This window comes from Coregonus lavaretus (assembly GCF_964263955.1).
Source record: "Coregonus lavaretus genome assembly, chromosome: 34".
NCBI lineage: Eukaryota > Metazoa > Chordata > Actinopteri > Salmoniformes > Salmonidae > Coregonus > Coregonus lavaretus.
The window spans coordinates 27,304,192-27,328,845 of NC_140021.1; the positions used below are offsets into that span (position 1 = coordinate 27,304,192).

General features: G+C 42.8%; 1 long non-coding RNA gene across 1 annotated transcript; it reads right to left on the reverse strand.

Moving 5' to 3' along the window:
* Nucleotides 1-3,890: 3,890 nt before the first annotated feature.
* On the reverse strand, nt 3,891-24,191 carry LOC311109441. Its single transcript, XR_014610600.1, has 6 exons — nt 24,073-24,191; nt 18,591-18,640; nt 17,889-18,065; nt 17,655-17,775; nt 17,329-17,390; nt 3,891-6,799 (listed from the first exon to the last, which is right to left on the reverse strand). It is a non-coding gene; the product is annotated as an uncharacterized lncRNA (long non-coding RNA).
* Nucleotides 24,192-24,654: the final 463 nt, after the last annotated feature.

Genomic DNA, 24,654 nt, shown 5'->3' on the forward strand with positions numbered 1-24,654 from the left:
TGTATCTAAATATTTTTCCTCATAATCCTGGACTATCGGACCACTGTCTTATTACGTTTGCAATCACAACAAATAATTAGCTTAGACCTCAAACAAGGATTATCTAAAGCTGCGCTATAAATTCTCGGACAACCCAAAGATTCCTAGATGCCCTTCCAGACTCCATCCACCTACCCAAGGACGTCAGAGTACAGAAATAAGTTAAGCACCTAACCAAGGATCTAAACTTACCCTTAAGTAATGCCCTAGATGCAGTCGCACCGCTAAAAACTATTTTAAAAATTGTCACAAGAAACTAGCTCAATGGTATACAGAAAATATCCGAGCCTTGAAGCAAGCTTCCAGAAGATTGGAATGGAAATGGCGCTTCACCAAATTGGAAGTCTTCTCACTAGTTTGGAAAGACCGTACCATGCAATATCGAAAAACCCTCACTGCTGCTCGATCAGCCTACTTTTACAACCTGATTGAGGAGAATAACAACCTGACAACTGATGCTTAAATTTAGTGAGGGAGATGAGAGTCTCCAGCTTCAGAGATTTTTGCAGTTCGTTCCAGTCATTGGCAGCAGAGAACTGGAAGGAATGGCGGCCAAAGGAGGTGTTGGCTTTGGGGATGACCAGTGAGTTATACCTGCTGGAGCGCAGACTACGGGTGGGTGTTGCTATGGTGACCAGTGAGCGAAGGTAAGACGGGGATTTGCCTAGCAGTGATTTATAGATGACCTGGAGCCAGTGGGTTTGGCGACGAATATGTAGTGAGGGCCAGCCAACAAGAGCGTACAGGTCACAATGGTGGGTAGTATATGGGGCTTTGGTGACAAAACGGATGTCACTGTGATAGACTACATCCAATTTGCTGAGTAGAGTGTTGGAGGCTATTTTGTAAATTACATCGCCGAAGTCAAGGATCGGTAGGATAGTCAGTTTTACGAGGGCATGTTTGGCAGCATGAGTGAAGGAGGCTTTGTTGCGAAATAGGAAGCCGATTCTAGATCTAACTTTTGATTGGAGATGCTTAATGTGAGTCTGGAAGGAGAGTTTACATTCTAACCAGACACCTAGGTATTTGTAGTTGTCCACATACTCTAGGTCAGACCCGCCGAGAGTAGTGATTCTAGTCGGGTGGACGGGTGCAAGCAGCGTTCGGTTGAAGAGCATGCATTTAGTTTTACTAGTGTTTAAGAGCAGTTGGAGGCTACGGAAGGAATGTTGTATGGCGTTGAAGCTCGTTTGGAGGTTTGTTAACACAGTGTCCAATGAAGGGCCAGATGTATACAAAATGGTGTCGTCCGCATAGAGGTGGATCCGAGCTTCACCAGCAGCAAGAGCAACATCATTGATATACACAGAGAATAGAGTCGGCACGAGAATTGAACCCTGTGGCACCCCCATAGAGACGGCCAGAGGTCCAGACAACAGGCCCTCCGATTTGACACATTGAACTCTATCTGAGAAGTAGTTGGTGATCCAGGCGAGGCAGTCATTAGAGAAACCAATGCTATTTAGTCTGCCAATAAGAATGTGGTGGTTGACAGAGTCGAAAGCCTTGGCCAGGTCGATGAAGACGGCTGTGCAGTACTGTCTTTTATCGATCGCAGTTATAATATCGTTTAGGACCTTGAGCGTGGCTGAGGTGCTCCCATGACCAGCTCGGAAACCGGATTGCATAGCGGAGAAGGTACAGTGGGATTCGAAATGGTCGGTGATCTGTTTGTTGACTTGGCTTTCAAATACTTTCGAAGGGCAGGATGGATGTAGGTCTGTAACAGTTTGGATCTATAGTGTCACCCCCTTTGAAGAGGGGGATGACCGCGACAGCTTTCCAATCTCTGGGGATCTCAGACGTTACGAAAGAGAGGTTGAACAGGCTAGAAATAGGGGTTGCGACAATTTCGGCGGCTCATTTTAGAAAGAAAGGGTCCAGATTGTCTAGCCCAGCTGATTTGTAGCGGTCCAGATTTTTCAGCTCTTTCAGAATATCAGCTGTCTGAATTTGTGTGAAGGAGAAGCGGGGGCATGGGCAAGTTGCAGCGGAGGGTGCAGAGCTGGTGGCCGGGGTAGTGGTAGCCAGGTGGAAAGCATGGCCAGCCATAGCAAAATGCTTGTTGAAATTCTCGATTATTGTAGATTTATCTGTGGTGACATTGTTTCCTAGCCTCAGTGCATTGGGCAGTTGGGAGGAGGTTCTCTTATTTTCCATGGACTTTACAGTGTCCCAAATCTTTTGGGAGTTAGTGCTAAAGGATGCACATTTCTGTTTGAAAAAGCTAGCCTTTGCTTTCCTAACTGATTGTGTATATTGGTTCCTGACTTCCTTGAAAAGTTGTATATCGCTGGGGCTGTTCGATGCTAAGGCAGTACGCCACAGGATGTTTTTGTGCTGGTCAATGGCAGTCAAGTCTGAGGAGAACCAGGGGCTATATCTGTTCTTAGTTCTGATTTTTTTGAATGGGGCATGCTTATTTAAGATTGAGAGGAAAGCACTTTTAAAGAACAACCAGGCATTCTCTACTGACGGAATGAGGTCAATATCCATCCAGGATACCCGGGCCAGGTCAATTAGAAAGGCCTGCTCGCTAAAGTGTTTTAGGGAGCGTTTGACAGTGATGAGGGGTGGTCGTTTTACCGCGGACCCATTACGAATGCAGGCAATAAGGCAGTGATCGCTGAGATCCTGGTTGAAGACAGCGGAGGTGTATTTAGAGGGTAAATTTGTCAGGATGATGTCTATGAGGGTACCCATGTTTACAGATTTAGGGTTGTATCTGGTAGGTTCGTTGATCATTTGTGTGAGATTGTGGGCATCTAGTTTAGATTGTAGGTTGGCCGGGGTGTTAAGCATATCCCAGTTTAGGTCACCAAGCATTACGAACTAGATGGGGGGCAATAAGTTCACATATGGTGTCCAGGGCCCAACTCGGGGCTGAGGTTCAAGTGCGGGCTCTGACAGGGCCACTCAAGGACATTCAATAACTTGTCCCGAAGCCACTCCTGCGTTGTCTCCTGCTGTGTGCTTAGGGTCGTTGTCCTATTGGAAGGTGAACCTCCACCCCAGTCTGAGGTCCTGTGTGCTCTGGAGCAGGTTTTCATCAAGGATCTCTCTGTAGTTTGCTCTGTCCATCTTTGCATCGATCCTGACTAGTCTCTCAGTACCTCCCACTGAAAAACATCCCCACAGCATGATGCTGGCACCACCATGCTTCACCGTAGGGATGGTGCCAGGTTTCCTCCAGACGTGACGCTTGGCATTCAGGCCAAAGAGTTCAATCTAGGTTTCATCAGACCAGAGAATCTTGTTTCTCATGGTCTGAGAGTCTTTAGGTGCCTTTTGGAAAACTCAAAACGGGCTGTCATGTGCTTTTACTGAGGAGTGGCTTCCATCTGGCCACTCTACCATAAAGGCCTGATTGTTGGAGTGCTGCAGAGATGGTTGTCCTTCTGGAAGGGTCTCCCATCTCCACAGAGGAACTCTAGAGCTCTGTCAGAGTGACCATTGGGTTCTTGGTCACCTCCCTGACCAAAGCCCTTCTCCCCTGATTGCTCAGTTTGGCCGGGCGGCCAGCTCTAGGAAGTCTTGGTGGTTCCAAACTTCTTCCATTTAAGAATGATGGAGGCCGTTGTGTTCTTGAGAAGTTCAATGCTGCAGAAATGTTTTGGTACCCTTCCCCAGATCTGTGCCTCGACACAATCCTGTCTCGGAGCTCTACGGACAATTCCTTCAACCTCATGGCTTGGTTTTTGTTCTGACATGCACTGTCAACTGTGGGACCTTATATATACAGGTGTGTTCCTTTCCAAATCATGTCCAATCAATTGAATTTACTACAGGTCAACTCCAATTAAGTTTTTATTTTTAATAAATTAGCAAACATTTGTCATTATGGGGTATTGTGTGTAGATTGCTGTAGATAAAAAAATATATATTTTAGAAATGTAATGTAACGTAACAAAAAATGGAAAAAGTCAAGTGGTCTGAAAACTTTCCGAAGGCACTGTACATCATCTATGGTTGGTTTGTTGGTTCTCAGCTGGCTAGCAATTTTGCTGCCAATTTAGTGATGCTAGCTAGTGAACAGTAAGCTGACAATATTGAAATGTCCATGTTAGGTGTGCTAAGCTAGCCAGTCTAATAGAGATCAATACAATTAGGGGGGTGGTTAAATTGTGTTTTGTTGTGTGTTTTGTTGTAGGTGGTACAGAATCTGATTCCACCAGCATGTGCTTCCAACCCCTAGCTCCGCACAAGTTGAAGGTAAGTTGGCAAAAATATTTAGAAGCTGACGTCTAAGATAGCTCAATTTACAAGAATTGGGTAGTGTTTGTATGGGTTTGTGTTATGGGGTTACAGGTGGTTAGATGTAGCCTGAGAATCACAGAGTGCCTTCCAGACAAGGTAATCAATTTAGTCTACCCCTTTTCTTTTTACCTTTTCTCTCTGTAAAACTCAGGTTGTCTGGAGTACTTAAAGAGTGCCCTGCTGAAAATTACCTCAAAGCGGAGGCATTTTCGGTACACACCTTGCGGTTATGAAGCACAACAAGATTGTGGGACAAAAATGAGCAAGGGACACTGAAAGGTATGAATTCAAGACTACAACAGTAATGACACAACCACCTCATTCTTCTCTCTGTAGATTCTCAAAACACAAGACAAAGACATGTCTACAAAAATACATCTTGACAAGAATAATCTGTCAATGGGCTGGGGGAGGTTTACAGATAGGTCTTTGAGATGAGGAAGGATGTTAGAGACAGTAAATGTATTGTTGTGTATGAGAACAATTGAAAGGCCATTTATCCTCAATCTCCCATACACAACAATACATACTGTGTATTGCCCTCCTAAGACTTTTCATAAGACTTTTCACACATTCTGCAGCCCCCCCAGCCCATTCACTTTGTTGACTGAGCTTTCCTCTCAAAAGCAGCTCCCATGGCGCCGGAGGAGATGGCTGCCGTTTTACGTGCACCTAACCAATTGTTCTATTGTGTGTGTTTTTTCGCGTAATTTGTAGCATGTTACAAATTTGCAACCAGAGGAAAAAAATCTGACCATATCTCTATCCTCCTGATTCATGCTTACAAGCAAAAAGTTTAAACCTGGAAGTACCAGTGACTCGGTCAATACGAAAGGGGTCAGATGACGCAGATGCTAAACTACAGGACTGTTTTGCTAGCACAGACTGGAATATGTTCCGGGATTCTTCCGATGGCATTCAGGAGTACACCACATCAGTGTCTGGATTCATCAATAAGTGCATCGATGACGTCGTCCCCACAGTGACCGTATGTACCTACCCCAACCAGAAGCCATTGATTACAGGCAACATCCGCACTGAGCTAAAGGGTAGGGCTTCTGCTTTCAAGGAGTGGGATTCTAACCCGGACACTTATAAGAAATCCCGCATTGCCCTCCAATGAACCATCAAACAGCTTCAATACAGGACTAAGATTGAATCCTACTACACCGGCTCCGACGCTCGTCGGATATGGCAGGGGTTGCAAACTATTACGGACAACAAAGGGAAGCACAGCCGTGAGCTGCCCAGTGACACGAGCCTACCAGACGAGCTAAATGACTTATATGCATGCCTCAAGGCAAGCAACACTGAAGCATGCATGAGAGCACCTGCTGTTCTGGACGACTGTGTGATCACGCTCTCCGTAGCCGATGTGAGTAAGACCTTTAAACAGGTCAACATTCACAAGGCCGCAGGGTAAGTGGTACTCCGAGCATGCTCTGACCAACTGGCAAGTGTCTTAATTTACATTTTCAACCTGTCCCTGACCGAGTCTGTAATACCAACATGTTTCAAGCAGACCAACTTAGTCCCTGTGCCCAAGAACACCAAGGTAACCTGCCTAAATGACTACCGACCCGTAGCACTCACGTCTGTAGCCATGAAGTGCTTTGAAAGGCTGGTCATGGCTCACATCAACACCATTATCCCAGAAACACTAGACCCACTACAATTTGCATACCGCCCCAACAGATCCAACAATGATGCAATCTCTATTGCACTCCACAATGCCCTTTCCCACCTGGACAAAAGGAACACCTACGTGAGAATGCTATTCATTGACTACAGCTCAGCGTTCAACACCATAGTGCCCTCAAAGCTCATCACTAAGCCAAGGACGCTGGGACTAAACACCTCCCTCATCAACTGGATCCTGGACTTCCTGACAGGCCACCCCCAGGTGGTAAGGGTAGGTAACAACACATCTGCCACGCTGATCCTCAACACGGGGGCCCCTCAGGGGTGCGCGCTCAGTCCCCTCCTACTGCCAAAGACTCCAGCCACCCTAGTCATAGACTGTTCTCTCTATTACCGCACGGCAAATGGTACCGGAGCGCTAAGTCTAGGTCCAAAAGGCTTCTTAACAGCTTCTACCTCCAGCGCCACACCAAAGAGTACCTATCCTGTAACTCCCAGTAATGGATACCAAAAATCATTGGTTAAATCACATTATCTGGTGTAACAATCTGTAGCTAAGAGAACTGGTTATCAGCAGATGATGGGAGAGGTAGGCATGATGAAATTGCCATTCACAAAGATACATTCAGTAAGACAATACAGTATGATCAGTGTAGTAAAGTTCAGGGAATACTTGTACAGCTGTATAAGGAGTTTTGTCATGATCAAACTGCAATTCAGCTCCTCTTGAGTCTTCTTCTGCTTGGAATCCAGCATAATGTCCAATCCATTGAGAGGAATACAGTTCACGGGATCAAGTTCTGCCACAGTGACACAGGCAGGCAAAGGAATTCTGTTTCTCGCCATCTAGAATCCACTCCTGGAAGAAATCCAGGCATCACACGGTATTGTCCGTAAGACAAATAAATTATACTCTATTGTACAGTTTGAACAGTAAATTGTTGTATTGTTGTATCTCCTCACTGTTACCTAGTAAACTTAGCTAGATAGCTTGCTGGATAATCAATCATTGTAATTTACATCTGTTTGGAATCCTATCTTGTGGCATTTTTGTGAGATTGAAATGCATCCACGGTTATAATCATAACCAATATCGAAGAGCCCTCACTGCTGCTTGATCACCCTCGTCAATTAGGTTATATAGCTAGTTGATTAGATTTTCCCCCACTGTAACACAGTAGTATGTTAGCCAGCAATACACAATATGGGTTTCAGTAGATTAGCTAGCTGGCTAGGTGGCTTGCAGTAAATATTATTTACTTAGCTAGCCACCGTATTTGTTATCTGTCCTCTTGGTGCTGGCATCGGCTGTAGCTGAGCTTCTAGCTAAATCCAACTCTTTGTTTCGAATCCATCCAGTTGAATCATATATGGTTGAATTTCACCATGTAACTAATAGAACATAAAAAAATGCTCCATTGTCGAATTCGTGTTGATGAGAGGAATAACTTCAAGCCATTGCAGTCTGGTCAGTTCTTTCAGTTTTGACCAAAGGATTGTGTTGTTAGTGTCCACGTCCCTTTTAAAAAAGCCCGCCTTGGGGAGGGACATGGCCAGGGCACGAAGCTCTGCCCCACACGAATTGTAGTCTTTCGGAGACTGGAAAAGCTTTATTTTTTAGCAATGAATGTGTCGATGGGAACATCGCTGAAAGACATCCAATGGCTCTATCGAACAAGGATAACCAGCTGGTAGAGCACGGCGCTTGTAACGCCAAGGTAGTGGGTTCGATCCCCGGGACCACCCATACACAAAAAAATTAAAAATAAATAAAATAAAATGTATGCACGCATGACTGTAAGTCGCTTTGGATAAAAGCGTCTGCTAAATGGCATATTATATTATTATTATTATTATTATTATTATTATTATTATTATTATTATTATTATTATATCAACACGCACAAAACCATATAGTGCAATCAGTATCACATAGAGCCTTCACAAAATGCCACAAAGCAGGACTACATTTAATTTCAGATATCATCGTCCTCCCCCCATCAATACACCAGAAGCCGCCATAGGGTGTATCATTCAGCACACGTAGCCCAGACCTAATGTACCTTCCTTCTGGGTAATTATGTGTGAAACATATCTCACTGATGTAGAAATATCTCGGACATGATGAAAACAAGCCCAGATTCCCCCAGGGTGAAATTCCCCTTTAACTTGCAAACTATTTCCCAATAATGTACAATAGAGGTAATATAGATAATATAGAAATAAAACATGTGAAATGCAAGAGAAGAAAAAAAGATAGAGAATGCAGTTATATACGAGTCAGAGTCCGCAATTATTGAAACCCTTGATAAAGATGAGCAATAATGACTGCATAAAATAAATAATTCAAACACTGATCTAGATTGTATGCTCAAAAAATGGGGAAATTATATTATTTTATACTAATACAATTGCTCAGACAAAGAGATTTTATTTAACAAGTATTTTTATTCTCTCGAAAACGTAGGGGTCAAAATTATTGACACCCCTAAAGATTCTCATAAATAAAGTAGTCAAAAGTTTAGTATTTGGTCCCATATTCCACAATGACTAAATCAAGCTTGGAACGGAATTGGAACGGAAATGGCACTCCACCAAACTGGAACTCTTCCGACTAGCATGGAAAGACAGTACCGTGCAATATCAAAGAGCCCTCACTGCTGCTCGATCATCCTATTTTTCCAACCTAATTGAGGAGAATAAGAACAATCCAAAATGTATTTTGATACTGTAGCAAAGCTAACTAAAAAGCAGCTTCCCGAAGAGAGGATGGCTTTCACTTCAGCAGTGATGAATTCATGAAGGTCTTCAATGAAAAGATCATGATGATTAGAAAGCAAATCCTCTTTGAATCTGCGTATTTCTCCAAAACTCATTTTTCCTAGGTCTGCACAGAACTGCCAGGACTTAAGATCAATGGAGACACTCAAGTTTTTTACTCCTGTATCTCTTCACATATTCATGAAAATAGTCATGGCCTCTAGACCTTCAAGCTGCATACTGGACCCTATTCCAACTAAACTACTGAAAGAGCTACTTCCTTCCGGCTCCCTATCCACCGGATGTGTACCAAACTCACTAAAAGTGGCAGTAATAAAGCCTCCCTTGAAAAAGCCAAACTTTCACCCGGAAATGTAAAAAACTATCGATCTCACATTCCTCTCAAATGTTTTTGAAAAAGCTGTTGCGCTGCATTCCTGAAGACAAATAATGTATACAAAATACTTCAGTCTGGTTTTAGACCCCATCATAGCACTGTGACTGCACTCGTGAAGGTGGTAAATGACCTTTTAATGGCGTCTGACCACGGCTCTGCATCTGTCCTCGTGTTCCTAGACTTTAGTACTGCTTTTGACACCATCAATCACCACATTCTTTTGGAGAGACTGGAAACCCTAATTGGTCTACACGGACAAGTTCTTGCCTGGTTCAGATCTTATCTGTCGGAAAGATATCAGTTCAACTCTGTGGATGGTTTGTCCTCTGACAAATCAATTGTATGTTTCGGCATTCCTCAAGGTTCCGTTTTAGAACCGCTATTGTTTTCACTATACAGTGCCTTCGGAAAGTACTCAGACCCCCCTCATTTTTCTACGTTACGGCCTTATTCTAAAATGGATTAAATAAATAATCCTCAGCAATCTACACACAATACCCCATAATGACAAACCGAAGACAGGTTTATAGAAATGTTTGCATATATATATAAAAAAAGAAACAGAAATACCCTTTGCTATGATAATCGAAATTGAGCTCAGGTGCATCCTGTTTCCATTGATCATCCTTGAGATGTTTCTATAACTTGATTGGAGTCCACTTGTGGTAAATTTAATTGAATGGACATGATTTGGAAAGGCACACACCTGTCTATATAAGGTCCCACAGTTGACAGTGCAAAAACCAAGCCATGAGGTCGAAGGAATTGTCCGTAGAGCTCTGAGACAGGATTGTATCGAGGCACAGATCTGGGGAAGGGTACCAAAACATTTCCTCAGCATTGAAGGTCCCCAAGAACACAGTTGCCTCCATCATTCTTAAATTGAAGAAGTTTGGAACCACCAAAACTCTTCCTAGAGCTAGCCGCCCGGCCAAACTGAGCAATCGGGTGAGAAGGGCCTTGGTCAGGGAGGTGACCAAGATCCCGATGGTCACTCTGACAGAGCTCCAGACTTCCTCTGTGGAGATGGGAGAACCTTCCAGAAGGACGGACAGAGAGATCCTTGATGAAAACCTTCTCCAGAGTGCTCAGCTCCTCAGACTGGGGCGAAGGTTCACCTTCCAACAGGACAACCACCCTAAGGCTTCGGGACAGGTCTCTGAATGTCCTTGAGTGGCCCAGTCAGAGCCCAAACTTGAACCCGATCGAACATCTCTGGAGAGACCTGAAAATAGCTGTGTAGTGACGCTACCCATCCAACCTGACAGAGCTTGAGAGGATATGCAGAGAAGAATGGGAAACACTCCCCAGATACAGGTGTGCCAAGCTTGTAGCATCATACCCAAGAAGACTTGAGGCTGTAATCGCTGCCAAAGGTGCTTCAACAAAGTACTGAGTAAAGGGTCTGAATACTTATGTAAATGTGATATTTCCGTTTTTTATTTTTAATACATTTGCAAACATTTCTAAAAAACTGTTTTTGCTTTGTCATTATGGGGTATTGTGTGTAGTTTGATGAGGGAAAATAACAATTTAATTCATTTTAGAATAAGGCTGTATTGCAACAAAATACCTTCCGAATGCACTGTATATTCTACCTCTTGTTGATGTCATTCAGAAATACAATGTCAACTTTCACTGCTATGTGGACGACACACTGCTGTACATTTTGATGAAATACGGTGAAGCCCCAAAATTGCCTGTCTTAGGCATAAGGAAGTGGATGGCGAGATGCTAGTTCTAGGTCCCAAGAAACAAACTGATCTGCTGTTGGATCTGACAATTAATCTTGATGGTTGTACAGTCGTCTCAAATAAAACTGAAGGACCTCGGCATTACTCTGGACCCTGATCTCTCTTTTGATGAACATATCAAGAATATTTCAAAGACAGCTTTTTCCCAGCTTCGTAACATTGCGAAAATCAGAAACTTTTTGTAAAAAGATTATTCAGAAAAGCTAATCCATGCTTTTTTCACTTCTAGATTCGACTACTGCAATGCTCTACTCTTTGGCTACCCGGATAAAGCACTAAATAAACTTCAGTTAGTGCTAAACACAGCTGCTAGAATCTTGACTAGAACCCCAAAATATTATCATATTACTCCAGTGCTAGCCGCTTCCTGTTAAGGCTAGTGATGATTTCAAGGTTTTACTGCTAACCTACAAAGCATTAAATGGGCTTGCTCCTACCTATCTCTTCGATTTGGTCCTGCCTTACATACCTACACGTACGCTACACTCACAAGACACAGGCCTCCTTATTGTCCCTAGAATTTCTAAGCAAAGAGCTGGAGGCAGGGTTTTCTCCTATCGAACAAACATTTTATGGAATGGTCTGTCTATCCATGTGAGAGACGCAGACTCAGTCTCGACCTTTAAGACTCATCTCTTCAGTAGGTCCTACGATTGAGTCTAGTCTGGCCCAGTCTATGTGCCGAGAGGCTAGGTTCAGTCTGTTATATATGGTGTAATTCTCCTGTCTTATCTAGTGTCCTGTGTCAATTTAATGAAGCTCCCTCTAATTCTCTCTCTCTCCCTCCCCTCCCGGAGGATCTGAGCCCTAGGATCATGCCTCAGGACTACCTGGCCTGATGACTAATTGCTGTCCCCAATCCACCTGGTCGTGCTGCTGCTCCAGTGTGCCTGCGGCTATGGAACACTGACCTGTTCACCAGACGTGCTACCTTGTCCCGGACCTGCTGTTTTCTCTCTCTCTCTCTCTCTCTCTCTCTCTCTCTCTCTCTCTCTCTCTCTCTCTCTCTCTCTCTCTCTCTCTCTCTCTCTCTCTCTCTCTCTCTCTCTCTCTCTCTCTCTCTCTCTCTCTCTCTCTCTCTCTCTCACCTCCGAATGACCTTGCTGGTCATCTATGAACGTTTGAACATCTTGAAGAACAATCTGGCCTTAATGGCCATGTACTATCTCCACCCTGCACAGCCAGAAGAGGACTGGCCGCCCCTCAGAGCCTGGTTCCTCTCTAGGTTTCTTCCTAGGTTCCTGCCTTTCTAGAGAGTTTTTCCTATCCACCGTGCTTCTACATCTGCATTGCTTGCTGTTTGGGGTGTTAGGCTGGGTTTCTGTATAGCACTCTTTGACATCTGCTGATGTAAAAAAGGCTTTATAAATACATTTGGTTGATTGGTTGATTGTGACTCTACAAACTTGTTGGATGCATTTGCAGTTCGTTTTGGTTGTGTTTCAGATTATTTTGTGGCTAATAGAAATGAATGGTAAATAATGTATTGTGTCATTTTGGAGTCACTTTTATTATAGACGTGACGATCGGCTACAAACTCAGATCAGCTACAAACGTTAATTTTGTTGCATCAAATCGACCTCTCCACCGTAGCTAGCTAGTTAGCTACGCAAGCTTATAAAACCAATGCTCAAATTACATACAATAGCATAATGCCGTGACAGTTTCATCAAACAGAAGTAGAACGTTATAGCTACAGTGGGGAAAAAAAGTATTTAGTCAGCCACCAATTGTGCAAGTTCTCCCACTTCAAAAGATGAGAGAGGCCTGTAATGTTCATCATAGGTACACGTCAACTATGACAGACAAAATTAGAAAAGAAAATGCAGAAAATCACATTGTAGGATTTTTTATGAATTTATTTGCAAATTATGGTGGAAAATAAGTATTTGGTCAATAACAAAAGTTTCTCAATACTTTGTTATATACCCTTTGTTGGCAATGACACAGGTCAAACGTTTTCTGTAAGTCTTCACAAGGTTTTCACACACTGTTGCTGGTATTTTGGCCCATTCCTCCATGCAGATCTCCTCTAGATCAGTGATGTTTTGGGGCTGTCGCTGGGCAACACAGACTTTCAACTCCCTCCAAAGATTTTCTATGGGGTTGAGATCTGGAGACTGGCTAGGCCACTCCAGGACCTTGAAATGCTTCTTACGAAGCCACTCCTTCGTTGCCCGGGCGGTGTGTTTGGGATCATTGTCATGCTGAAAGACCCAGCCACGTTTCATCTTCAATGCCCTTGCTGATGGAAGGAGGTTTTCACTCAAAATCTCACGATACATGGCCCCATTCATTCTTTCCTTTACACGGATCAGTCGTCCTTGTCCCTTTGCAGAAAAACAGCCCCAAAGCATGATGTTTCCACCCCCATGCTTCACAGTAGGTATGGTGTTCTTTGGATGCCACTCAGCATTATTTGTACTCCAAACACGATGAGTTGAGTTTTTACCAAAAAGTTCTATTTTGGTTTCATCTGACCATATGACATTCTCCCAATCATCTTCTGGATCATCCAAATGCACTCTAGCAAACTTCAGACGGGCCTGGATATGTACTGGCTTAAGCAGGGGGACACGTCTGGCACTGCAGGATTTGAGTCCCTGGCGGCGTAGTGTGTTACTGATGGTAGGCTTTGTTACTTTGGTCCCAGCTCTCTGCAGGTCATTCACTAGGTCCCCCCGTGTAGTTCTGGGATTTTTGCTCACCGTTCTTGTGATCATTTTGACCCCACAGGGTGAGATCTTGCGTGGAGCCCCAGATCGAGGGACATTATCAGTGGTCTTGTATGTCTTCCATTTCCTAATAATTGCTCCCACAGTTGATTTCTTCAAACCAAGCTGCTTACCTATTGCAGATTCAGTCTTTCCAGCCTGGTGCAGGTCTACAATTTTGTTTCTGGTGTCCTTTGACAGCTCTTTGGTCTTGGCCATAGTGGAGTTTGGAGTGTGACTGTTTGAGGATGTGGACAGATGTCTTTTATACTGATAACAAGTTCAAACAGGTGCCATTAATACAGGTAACGAGTGGAGGACAAGAGAAGCCTCTTAAAGAAGAAGTTACAGGTCTGTGAGAGCCAGACATCTTGCTTGTTTGTAGGTGACCAAATACTTATTTTCCACCATAATTTGCAAATAAATTCATAAAAAATCCTACAATGTGATTTTCTGGATTTTTTTTCCTCATTTTGTCTGTCATAGTTGACTTGTACCTATGATGAAGATTACAGGCCTCTCTCATCTTTTTAAGTGGGAGAACTTGTACAATTGGTGGCTGACTAAATACTTTTTTCACCCCACTGTATGTCTATTCTTACCTTGATCGTCGGTAATAGCTACTCTTTGCCCATATCGCTTATATTATTTTGAGTCTCAACCCATATAATACTTGTCCAGGCAATGTTGTTCTGCACTAAGATGGATGTTGACTGATGTTTCAGCATCTTTGCCTGATTCATCCTGAGTTTCTGACAATTGTGTAATTCATAAACAACTTAGCTATTGAAATGCAAGCAGCAGGTGATTACAATACCAAAACATTAACAGCACACTCAAGTCAACCTTACCAACATGATTGTTAAACAGTCATCAGTACAATTCATATTAACCTACTGGACCTCCTTAGCACAAACAAGAATATGAAACAAAGATTATTCACTTTATTTTAAATGATGATGTAATGGTGAATGAATCACACATTGTTAAATGTGGTAGCTGCAAGCTATTTGTGTTTACATCCCTCTCAGTCTAATCACCAAAGACGGCTATAGTAGAGGGAGAGAGGTTACAAGAGAAAAGGGTGGGGGGACTAGGTGGAGGTTCAGATCTCCTGAAGATTTACCCTCCTGTAGCTTATCAACCAGCTAGTTATTAGAATCAGGTGCACTAGATTAGGGTTGGAGAAAACCTACAAGACGGTAACTCTCCAGGAGAGCCCTGTATCAGATCACGCTGGATCTTGCGTCAAGTCTGTTGATTCAATCTCGATGTGGTCATCCTCATCGTAGTACTCCAGCCCTCTGAGGCCTGATTGCTGTCACACTTTTCCCCCAGCCCCAGCTAACACACCTGATTAAACTAATTGCATTCCGAGAGTTGCCCAGCTATATGATAAGACTGTAACCATGATCACCTGTAAAACATAAATAGTGTCACAATTACTTTGTTTGCAAACTGTAGCAACACTGAACCTTTGCAATGCTCTCATATCTAACCTACATGCTTGTAGTCGGCAAATAAAGCAAACAGGTACACATAACAATCATTCATTGAAGTACAGTCAATGTGTTCACAGAGTTGAATCATATCTACCTACATACGGTAGCCACAGAGAGGTGAGGTGGGGAATGTGATTAGTCTGGTCCTGGGGACCCAAAGGGGTGCACATTTTTAGTTTTTGCCCTAGCGCTACACAGCCGATTCAAATGATCAACTTATTATCAAATGTTGATGATTTGAATCAGATGTGTAGTGCTAATGTAAAACAGTATATCTTCCTCCACTGTCGGGAGCTTCATGAAATGGGTTTCCATAGCCGAGCAGCAGCACACAAGCCTAACGTTTTGAACACACTGACTGCGTCATTGCGCAAAATAGTATGCAGCATCATCTAGATATGTGTGCAACAAAAGTTCAACATTCACCTTCTGCTACCATTTCTGTCAACCCGTTTATGCATACAGTTTGACGCATACGTTCGATAAATCCAACGTAAGCACCACACAGAACGCACTGCAACTGCCTCTGCAACGCAATGCTGCAAGGCAAACGCAGCGTCCCATGTTAATGAATGTACTTCTGGTGTACCAAAACGCAATGACGCAGTCGGTGTGTTCGAAAAGTTCGACCACCATGCGCAATGCCAAGCGTCAGCTGGAGTGGTGTAAAGCTTGCCGACATTGGACTCTGGAGCAGTGGAAACATGTTCTCTGGAGTGATAAATCACGCTTCACCATCTGGCAATCTGAAGGACAAATCTGGGTTTGGCGGATGCCAGGAGAACGCTACCTGCCCGAATGCTGTAAACTGTAAAGTTTGGCTGGAGGAAGAATAATGGTCTAGGGCAGTTTTTCATGGTTCGGGCTAGGCCCATTAGTTCCAGTGAAGGGAAATCTTAAAGCTACAGCATACAATGACATTCTAGATCAGGACTGCCCAACCATGTTCCTGGAGAGCTACCGTCCTGTAGGTTTTTGCTCCAACTCTGATCTAGAACACCTGATTCTAATAATTAGCAGGTTGATAAGATGAATCAGGTTACCTCACTAATGCTCTTGTGGCTGAATGGAAGCATGTCCCCGCAGCAATGTTCCAACATCTAGTGGAAAGCCTTCCCAGAAGAGTGGAGGCTGTTATAGCAGCAAAGGGGGGACCAACTCCATATTAATCCCCATGATTTGTGAATGAGATGTTCGACGAGCAGGTGTCCACATACTTTCGGTCATGTAGTGTAGCCCAAGTTAAACTCAGAGTTGACCAAAGTTACCTCGCTAATTCCTCAAACCTGATTCGTAGGATAGGTCTCAGGACGAAGCCCTGTCTGTTGCCGTCTCCTCTGTCCCACCGCTACAGTACTATGCTCCCAGTTCAGCCCCAACAAGCTGATCGCTGAGTCTCTGAATGCATCCACACACACACACACACACACACACACACACACACACACACACACACACACACACACACACACACACAGAGGATACATAACACTAACACTATCTACAAACCAATCAGTAATTAGGAATTGATGATTCATCGTAATGAGATGGTAAGTGAGTACTGAATGACTCCAACTACTTCAGGCCTTTGCAGACTGTACGATTTTAGCCGTCTTATGCCACGATTTTGCCGTCCAAGACAAAATGTTGACGTCGTGGGCAAATTCTTAGATTATAAATGATTGTCGAACATCTTGGCTCTTCAGTCTTACAGGGTCTAGGTCTGCTGATTAAGTACCACTACGTTTCGTCGTAGGCTCCATCAAAGTTCTGGCAGTGTCAGTATTTTTTTGCCTTTATCGTGTAGTGTGGCTGGTGTTACGAGCCGATCCAGGTGACTGACCAATAGGAACACGGCTGGCATTACGTATGCAAACAATAATACGTCAGATTAATATCATAGTTTGATTTAAGCGTTTACATGCTGTGCAAGAAGATTGATTTCCCTAATAATGTTGTTTACATGACATCTGAAATCAGGCTACCTGATGGGATTTTGATAAATGCACAAAATTGTCAATCAAAATAAACATTCTACCATGTTATTTTGGGCAAGCCTGTTTGATTCTGAGATCGGACATATAAAGTTGGTATGTGAAAACTATTTCTAAGACGCATAGGCCTACTTTCTGTTTTCTGAACTCACTCTACTCGCACATAAGCATAGAAAAAGGCTTGCGTTGCTGGTGCTGGCACAAGCACAGATCAAATACACTGCTGCAGTTGACGTAGGTCATAAAGACAGATGGAGACATGCTCACCTCTATTGTGCCTTGCTGTGCCTCTACCTCTTTCTTCAAATTTTATGTTCTGGTGCCCACTCCTGAAAGAGAGGTTGCAATAGACTCCATTGAACAACAAGGCAGACTGGTCCAGTATATACCCTCCAGCAGTTTCTAATAATGGTCACATTGTTGGACCATACACCACTGTTATACAGTCTGCTACATTAGCTTGTAACACTGTTCGCTACATTAGACTAACTCTGACAATAACAAAGGGGCTGACATCTATGTAATCCCATATTACAGTACACTCCATTAGGCCCCATTAACTTCCATTAGCCCGCTGTGTGTGTGTGTTGCACCTGGAACTGAGGCCAGTCAGTGGGCATGCCCGGTCTGTGGGTGTTCTTCCAACAGCGCAGTTTGTCCCACTCATTGATGGCCATGAGAATGTTGTGGAGCTCATTATACACAGCCTTCACACTGGGAGAGAGGGAGGAAAGGAGGAAAGAGAAAGATAGAAAGGAGAGGGAGACAGAGGTGGAATGAGAGATCACGGCATGACATAATTGATCAGTGAGTGATGAGATACACACCCTCCTAGTCACAGCGGGTGTAGCCATCCTCTCATTGTTGGTGACGTCAATTGTGGATCATTGCTGATCCTCTTCCTCTCCTCCTGTGATTGGTCAAAGATAGACTCCGTCTCTTCCATGTAGTGAGGGGTGTAGCAGGTCACCTCCTCCAGAACCTTCTCAAAGCGGTGATCGCACCTGGGGGTTTCACATTGGCAGGAGATGTACACATTATTACACACACCCATGTACATAGATAAAGGCAGGTGTCTAGTAGAGCACCATAAAGCATCTCAGAGTAGAGGAGTGCTGATCTAGGATCAGGTCCCTCTTTTTATTCCTTATGATTGAAAAGGCAGATCCTAGATCAGCACTGCTACTCTGACTCTGTGAATACAGGCTCAGGACCAGAACACCAGACAGTGGAGAGAAAGTCTGTCAATCGTCTTAAGACCTGTAGCCTACTGTGAATAAACACTAAGCCATTGTATCGTACAAGGTCATCAGTCACAGAATGTGCTGGATTTACCTTACTCCAGAGAGAAAAAACTGTTCTACTGTTGTCATAAGTTACTCTTGTGTCAACATTATCCTAGTTATGAAAAAAATAAGATAAGAGCGTCTGCTAAATGACTAAAATGTAAATGTAAATGTAGTAGAACATGTTATTACAATATTGAGGAAAAAGGTAGATGTAAAAATATATATATAATCTGTACTTACTTTGATTGGGGTTGTACTGTATTTTCAAATTACAGGTGGATATCCTTGATCTAGAAAATGATTAAAATAAATGTAATCAGGTATGGTTTGACTGCCAGATACATAACGCTTTGTAAATTATAAATATTTAATCATAGGACTGGATGGTTGCAAATACTAACGTTAATTAGCTTCTACTCAAGAAGGCCTTTTAAAATAGTAAGTCAACTCAGCTGTTTACAGCTAGAGTTGGACAACTAGCTAGGAATTGTAGCTAGGAAAGACCTGAATGTCTCTCTGGTTGATAACGTTAACTAGCTAGCTAGGTCAAAGCAATGTATAGCCAGATATTAATATTTCTGACATTGTCATAAATAGCTAGCTAGCTAAATAATTGCTAACGTCATAACTTTTAGGACCTATACGTGTTCGCTGACAGGAAAAACTATTATTGGTAACGTCAGCTAATGGGATGGCCTCTTTGCTCCGGGAGCTATCAATGCTCAAATGTTAGCTAACCTAGTACCTATTTTCAACGTCTAACATTGTGAGACACAAACAGAGCGATGCATAGAGTGATCTGCAGAAAAAGGCACACAAGGAAACGTTTAACCAAGCTAACTAGCTAACCCCCATTGGTCTGTTTTAACTAACATTAGCTAGTAAGCTATCATTAGCTAACAAGCTAACGTTAGCTAGCTAACACTAACAATGTCACTGCTCAGCAACAGTTTCAGCAAACAAAGAAATGACTTTTACCTCAAATAATTCTTACTTTAACATAATAGCTAGTTGACTATTTCAGTTTGGACATTCAACACTGATTTCCTTATATTACTTGTAAAATATTTTAAATTGTTGCATGTTGCATTTATATTTTGTTCAGTGTATTATGTTTTTGTTAAATAGTATCTCCCAAGTGGCGCAGTGGTCTAAGGCACTGCATCGCAGTGCTAGCTGTGCCACTAGAGATCCTGGTTCGAGTCCAGGCTCTGTCACAGCCGGCAGTAACCGGGAGACCAATGGGCGGCGCACAATTGGTCCAGCATCGTCCAAGGTAGGGGAGGTTTTGGCTGGCAGGAATGTGGGTTCGTTTCCCATGGGGGGCCAGTATGAAAAAAACGTATGCATTCACTAACTGTAAGTCGCTCTGGATAAGAGCGTCTGCTAAATGACTGAAATGTAAATGTACCTGTTTGGGCTCCTTGCGGTCTATTTGCAGCGTACAAATTATTTATAATTATACAACGGGTTGTTTGGATCCTGGATGCTGATTGGACGAGCAGTGTTTCCAGGTGCAATGTTTGACGTGACAGAGTTAGCTGAAGTTGGCTAGCTAATTAGCAAGTGATAAGAACGTTATCCAGCCTGCATAGCAACCATTTTGTTTATAATGGATGACCAGTCATGTTGCACAGAGAGTTGACTGATAACGTCCCGCTTGCATTGATGTAGCCGGAAGGTATGCGTTGTTATGATTCTGAACGGTCAGATAGCTAACAACAATGACAAGAAGCTGCCTTGTGGGTAATCGTAGGTGGCTCGTTTCAGCTCATTGTATCTTGTTATTAATACCATGTGTTATTTTAAGGTGTTTTGACTCATGTCATGTCTATGCAAATATGGTAAAAATTTGCTAGCTACCTAACCAACAACTGGAACAATGTATTTGAGAGACAACAAGTGCTCATTGTGCAAATTTATTTATGTTTTCAATAAACATTTGAAGATTAAGTATAGTTTACATGTTGTCAACAGTCTAAGCCAACTCCATCTGTTTTGCCCCATAGTTGCACATGCGTCGGTTCTGTTTCTAAACAACCAACCCGTCTATAGCAACTATGCAAAAATAATTTACCACTGGGTCACGTCTGTAGCAACATGACCAAAATAATTAACAACCAGATTTTTGTCCAGACTATATCTTCTGGTGGAATAATACAATTGTATGAATTTGCTTATCAAAATAAAATTTTAATGAAAATATGTAATTAATTGTTATTTTAAGACTGTATGTTGGTAACCGTTTTATAAAAGCAAGGCATGTGAGGCAGTCACATTTACCTGTGACCATATCAGAAAATCCATCATAGGGGAAGTTAGGTACTGTGGTAAATGTATTCCTTTTATGCAAATGTATAGGTCGGAGAGGGCAGTGTGAAGTGCAATTGTGATTGCGTCGTCTGTGGATCTGTTTTGTGCGGTATGCAAATTGGAGTGGGTCCCGGGTGTCTGGGATGATGGAGTTGATATGTGCCATGACCAGCCTTTCAAAGCACTTCATTATTACAGATGTGAGTGCTACAGGGCTGTAATCATTGTGTCAGGATGCCTTAGAGTTTTTGGGAACAGGAATAATGGTAGTCAGTTTGAAACATGGGGATTACAGGCTGGGACAAAGAGAGGTTGAAAATGTCTGTGAAGAGCCTGCCAGCTGATCTGCACATTCCCTGAGGAAACCCAGAATACCTGGAATACCGTCTGGCCATGTGGCTTAATGAGTGTTGACCCGTTTAAAAACCTTACCCGCTTCAGCTCCTTGTACGCATTCGTAGCCTCTAAAAGGTAAACACAACTTATTTGGCAATCAGCGCTCTGTCTTGGGGCAATAGTTGTGCTTAACGTGTTTGATGTCAGTGTTTTAAAAGACAACGCATAATGAATTGCAAAAAAAACCTAAAGAAAACCCGGCATGAAACATTTGTATCATCAGCTGTATCATCATGATACAACAGACGGAATGATATCCTGTGTAGTAATTAGTGTGGTCAGCTTTCCATCAAAGGTCTTCTCACTGCCGTTGAATAACGTCTGGGGAAAAATCACTCATCCCACATCTGGCACCCTGAATAGCACATGTGAAATGCTAATCAGTGTTTGATATGAGCCAAGTGAGTTTTCCTCAGAAGTTATTCACCAGCAGTGTGAAAGTCTTTGACAGAAAGCTTGCCACACTGTTTACAACACACGGCTGGGATTCAAACAAACACAGACAAGCAACCTGTGCAATTAGACAAACTTTTCAAGACAATTTCCCATACATGTCAATCACAGGGCAGAGTTCATTTATCTGCGTTTGGTTCAATCCAAGCCACAGAATTAATTCGGGAAGGAGGATGGAAGAGGAAATGAAAGGGGAATGAAAATGAAAGGAGAGTATTTATTTGACATATAGAGAAGCCTCAGCCATGAATGATACTGTCATTCTCCACCTTCCCCCCTGGAGTCAGGAGTGAAAAGCTTTTGACATGCCTCATCTGTCATTGCTTTATCCAGTCTGATTCTTCTGTGAGTGATGACATGCCCTGGTAGGGAGGGAAAGGAGTGGGCAGGGTGAGGGGGAGTGAGGAAGAGTCTCGGAGTTCACAGCCGTCTCTCTTTCAGTGAATCAGATAGCCCTCATCTTCGCAAAGGAGAGAGAGAGTGTGACGCACGAGCGGAATCCCTCGCCATCTCTCTTGCCCAAGGGGTGGTGGCCCCCCTCACCCCTGATGACTCACCCCGTTATAGGTATGGTACCATGGTAACAGCCTCACACCTGCGCCTTTGATCTTCAGCATCGATTGAACAAGGCTTCAGCCGTCAACGTGACGCCAACAATCCGGATCCCTTCTCAACCTTTTTTCTTTGCTTCCTTTCATCCTCCTTCTCTCTAATTCACACAATCCAAGGAAAAAAAACATATAGAAAAAAAACAGTTACTGCGTAGGTTCCATCCGTAGAAGTGTTTGATGCCAGCTCCTAGCTGTCACTTTTACCCTGTGGATCCAATTCACACACTTTTAATCAGTGTTCCCCTGTGAACAGGTTCACTTTCTGTTTGTTTCATTTAGCAGATGTAAAAAAAAAATACGTAACGGTTTATGTTAACGGTGATGCACTGCACTGCCATAGTGATGCAACGCAAACTAGTGACGTCACATTCCTAAACTGTTCACTCCTATATCCCGCCCCCTTCCTTTCTGGGCCAAAAATGTAAGATAAGCCTTGCTGTCTCTCAAAAAGTCCAACTCCATGTCTCCCTGTCAACTGTGGAGGCTGTCAGTAAAGTCATCCCGTTGGTTCAAAGTCGAGATTGATCCATCAATCCATTGCTCAATACGTGATGACACACATGCTAAAACTGATATGGCTTGACTGTGCCATTATTCCTATTCTTTGGGAAGTACTAAAATACAGTCTTGAAACGTTTGCCTTTCATTCCATGCAGATTGTGTTTGAAGTGTCATTCTTCAGTTTAAAACAGCAGCATCTTAAAGAGGCTGTACGGAGGTTTAGTTGCACATTTTGTCCTGGAAAAAAAGCTAAAGGCTACAGTTGTTTTTACCGTTTCAAAATAGCCTATAATCACATAATTATTACTTCTAAACAAAATACATTTTTGGGGGGATTCTAATACAATACAATACAATACAATGTTTGTTTTGTTTATTGTTTGAACAGTCGCTTAGATTATATTTGGTTATCAATGTAAAATAGTCTACAGTCGAATGCCAAGCTAACCAAGACAGAGCAATCTTGAAGTTAAAAGTGATTTTGAAGTTGATTGGTGACTACACAACAATATATTAATGCTGCGTTCATAACCAAGTGGGAAGGTGGTATTTACCACATACGACTGGGAAAAATCCACTTGAACATATTACATTTTAGTCATTTAGCAGACGCTCTTATCCAGAGTGACTTACAGGAGCAATTAGGGTTAAGTGCCTTGCTTAAGGGCACATCGACAGATTTGTCATCTAGTCAGCTCAGGGATTAGAACCAGCGACCTTTCAATTACTGGCACAACGCTCTTACCCCCTAAGCTACCTGCCTCTCCAACTCGTAATTCCTAGTGGGAAACTATCATCCCTGAGCTATGACTCACCTACTAAGGAAATTACTTATAATCCTAATTATAATTTGGTCGACTCCCTTTTTTTACTTTACCATTGTAGCACGTGTTTAACCAAGTGCATTCGCTTCACTCCTAAAGCATTCCAAATTGACCCAAAAAGGCATGTCTCATGTCTAGACAGCCACTTAAAAACGTTCTTTCCTTTAATGCAAACCTCTTCTTCTTGAAATGAGAGAAACCTGCTTGGCCTTTTTGTACAGAAATTAGATTGCTTTATGATCACTGGAAAGTAACTGAATTAAATTCACTGTATGAAAAGACGTGTTTCTGGGTTGAAAAGTCCAGATTACTTTATCAATGGCGTGTCACACATATATGGCTTCGGCACACCCTGCATCTTCATTGAGAAAACAAACAGGTTGGTGTTCAGACGACGTGAACGGCTCTGTATACCCGGCGTGATCAGGTTGAGTATTCAACTAAATTTACCCGGGATCTAACAGTGTCTGTCAGGTTTCATGACTACGTGTATTGCAGGGAAAACACACTGTTGTGTGTATGCATGTCTGAAAATCTCCCAAGCACACTTCCCCACTGGATTGAAACTCTTGCAAACCTACAATACACTCTCTCCCACCTCATATAAATCCCTGAAAACATTACCGTGAGGAAGGCATCAGGGCATGCATACTAGGTGGTGAAAATTCTAGCTGAAAAATGCTAGCTAATATTATTGCTAATTTGCTACTCCAGCTGCAGTAGTCAATACAAAAAAAAGGCTTGTTTACAAAAGATTCCGTTACTCTGTGTTGTTACTATCAAACATCCAACTATGGTGGCCCATACTGGACAAACTGCTGCCAGCTAGCCAGTTAGCTCTATTGACTTACGACCTACGCACACTACAGTGGGTATAGTAGGCAGGTAACCATGCCAAAATTAACACAGCAGGGATTTATTATTGTATCAAGATAAAATATTGTAGTCAGGCAACATTTGAGATGTGAATAGGCAGCATTTCATTCTGAAGTCGGAGTATAGTTTCTCTCGCTTCAGCTCAAATAATGGGCGGCATTGATTTCAAGAACATTTGTGTCATTTTTACCTGGTTGCGTCCTATTTCTTTGCATACTTTCCGTTGAAGCTTGCATTGATGCATGCTTCAAAATATGAACAAACGGAGTACGCATTCGAAAAGTGCCCTCCATGAACTGTTTCACATATTTTGATTTGGACTCATATTCC